Source organism: Rhopalosiphum padi, chromosome 1 (assembly GCF_020882245.1).
Source record: "Rhopalosiphum padi isolate XX-2018 chromosome 1, ASM2088224v1, whole genome shotgun sequence".
In the NCBI taxonomy this organism is placed as follows: Eukaryota; Metazoa; Arthropoda; class Insecta; order Hemiptera; family Aphididae; genus Rhopalosiphum; species Rhopalosiphum padi.
Genome location: NC_083597.1, coordinates 25,790,437 through 25,794,161, shown reverse-complemented (window position 1 = coordinate 25,794,161; position 3,725 = coordinate 25,790,437).

Sequence of the window (3,725 nt, the reverse complement as noted above, 5' to 3'; positions counted from 1 at the left end):
TTTTTGTACAAAAATTAATGTAAGTTAGATTCGAGTATAAATTACAGAGGGTAAAAGAACCTAAATATAATCCAGAATGGTCCAAGAAAGTAGTTACAGGGTATGATATTCCCAGGAATACTTCATTTAACACATTTTTCTTTGTAAGATGTGTAGCATGTAATTAGGAATTTGTTTTTTGGTATGGTTGGAATATGCAGCCTTTAGATTAGTAATAACTATGAAGCAAACCAAATAACTAATACGTTAATATGCAATAATTACTGTGATAATATGAATTCTGTCTTAGGTTTTTATACAAAAAATTCTGTTTATGAGTTAACATATTAAGTATATGTGTATCCTATTAACATAAATAATATAATATTTACTTAATTGTTAATTATCTAATACATCCTATTTTCAAAAACATTGTGTGTATCTCTTAATGATTATTAAGAATGTATAATATGTAAATTCCTCAATAAACTTCTGTCACTTTAGGCCTATAGAAAAATATATCCTATACATTATAAATGTACTTTATGTACTGATAAAAGAAAATTGTTTGAAACATAATATATAATAATAAACTAAATAAAAACTAACTTAAAATTTAATATAAAAATCATAATGCTGGATAGGTATGAAATAATATTTAATGCTATAATGGTAAAAACAAAGAATAACTTTTTTAGGTCCATTATTTGTTGGAAGAAGTAGCTATAAAAGTGGAATACTTGCTATAGCCCTATAGGTGAATACTTAAAAATAAATGACTGTTTATCACCTTTAGTAAAGCACTCAGAAAATTGAAAAGTTTGAGTTTTAAAAATGAGATACTAGGAAGATGACAATTTTAATCATTTATACTAAACAACATAAGGGACATTGTACCACTGTCCACTATTAGTACTTATAGTACCATAGTACCTATTTTCAACCGAATAAAGTTATATAAACTCTGATGAAATTATGAAATAAAGTTTTATTTTTTCGAATTAACGAATTCAGAAAAAGTCTGGTAGTATCGTTCAAATATTAAATTTAAAATGTTTTTCGATTCTATAAACTATGCAAGACTACGTGAGTATTATATATATTGGTTTTTTGTTATATATATATTATATAGTTTTATAGGTATATTAGGATATACACTTTAGAAAACATCATTCATTTTGCAACTTAGATGAATACATTTTTTTTTACTAAAGTGTCCCATAAGATCGATTATTCATACCTCATTGGCCTTTACACGTTTACGTGTGTACTTATATAGTTATATATGATGGGTAGATCAATAAAGGTAATCATAATATATCTACTATCTGCATAGGTACATTTTACTTACATAAAAAATTCCGTTTTTAAAATAATAAACTGTAGCCTGTAGCTCTATATGTGCACTAAAATGTTGAAATGTGTAATGTTATACCTACCTAATAAAGATAATTGCCGGAAAATTATGAAGGAATCGTTTTTTTTTTTTTTTAAGAAGAGTTATTTCGTTTCCACGTGTAGCCCTTATTCAAGCACTGCCCATTATGTAGTTAAAAGTAGAGAATGGATTTTGTTGTGCGGTTGTGCCGAATATAAAAACTACCTTGTGCAGATACTTAGTAGTTGGTACCTATTGAAATATGTATAAAAATATATGTAAATATAACAAAATATTTGTTGTTTATAAAATTAAGAACAAAAAATACACTCATATTTCACGCCTCTCATTTGAATCAATTTGGCTGGTTTTATGATTATTTGAATGCATTCATTTAACAACTTACAATCTAAGACATTAAGAAGATCGAATTACTATACTCAGAACTAAGTTTACCAACGTCCAACAATGTTGTTACCCATGACCCACGTATTGATCTATTAAATTTATTTACCATCTATCTTTGTAATTTGTTGATGATTATTGATTAGTAATTTAAACATAATGTTGATTTATTTGAAAACGCTACCCTTTTAATATTGATTTTCACAATATTTTCAATACACAACTCTTCCTTTATTTTGAAATGTTTCATTAGAAAAATTCTTTTTATGACTCAGCTATCGCTTAACGGGAATTTTCAATCTAATCTAACAACCAATTTTATAAAAAAATGTCGATAACAGTATAAGTACGATGTAAAAAAAAGAATAGTGATGAGTGATAGTGAAATATACAGAAAGTTACGTAGAACAAAATTTAAAGACACATCGAACAATTCCTAAAATATTTATAATATTCAACTTATCAATCAACTATGTAAAACTAAATTATTATTTAGATATAGCACCGATTTACTCGGAAATTCATGAAATATATTTAAATTTAACTTGCAGATGTTTAATATTACAACTAACGGTAAAAACATGAAATTAGGTACCTATACTAATTATTAGTAATAATAACAACAAAAATCGTTCCCCAATTATCAGTAACTAAATATATTTTTTTACATTTACAACATAGAAATGTATATTTAAAATAAAACGAGATATGTACGAGAAAAAATTTATATTTTTAATTAATAGTATTGAGTTATACAAATTAGTCCTAGATTATTGAGTATTATATTATTTATAATTCTTGGCCGAATTCCGTTTAGAAATAATTTTAAAAAACTGATGTTAAATAGTTTATGAGATAAGTATTTAAAGCTTATAGATGCACAGGTCACAGAGTGGAGTGGTATGAAGATACCCTGGAAAATGCTAATCTTCCATCATCTAAACTTTAAATAGGTACTTATAAAGTTACTTTTATTACTTATAAACTATACTCGCCCGAATTGCAATTATTTCGTATCGAAATACTCAGAAAAATATTCTGTTTCAGAATATTTAATTAAAAATGTACGTGTCATTCAAAAAACTAAATTATAAAATTAAAATATTAAAAGTAGGAAAATCTAAAAAAAACTTGTTTTATTTCGAATGAAAATAATTTTTAAATAATGGGTGTTTTTCAATAAAATAATTATTGTATATGGCTAGGTACCTTTATTTTTTTTAAAGGAATGCATAGACTATAAGTAAGATTTTAAAACATGATGGTAAATATTTTTTCCGTATCAATATTTATAATCTATTGAAACATTAGGCGCTCAATAATTATCAAAACACTAAGATAAAAAAAAAATTGATAAGTAAACCTTTTTTTTATTAATTTACCATATTATGTTTTGTATGTTTTTTAGATTTGATAATTATTTTTATTTTTTTAAATTATACGTTTATATGCCTTAATTTTAAGAGGATTTATATAGGTAACTAAAATAATAATATTGTTTATAGCATTGAAATTGAAACATTCATTTCCATCAATCACATTTATTTCCTTATACATGTTTCAATAAAAACTATAAGCTATAGCTATTATAATATATAATAATTAATTTGCAATCGATAAAATCCTAATGTATCAAACTATCAACTATCAATACTTAAATTATGGAAGTAACATAAATTTGAAACAATTATCTATGACTAAAAATTTAAAACCAATTTCTTATTTAATTTTTTTGTTTTTTTGAAGTAACCAATCACATATATGTCTCAATAAAGCTCGCATGGCAATCTCTATTAAATTATGGACTTCAATAAATAACTCATAATTAGCTGAACTATTTTAAGTATACTTAAACTTAGTTATTTTGATGTATGTCATTTTAATTACATTTGATAACAAAGTAAACATGTCATACAGATACTCAATATAATATTATTAATGGCAAATACATTGAACCCTTAAA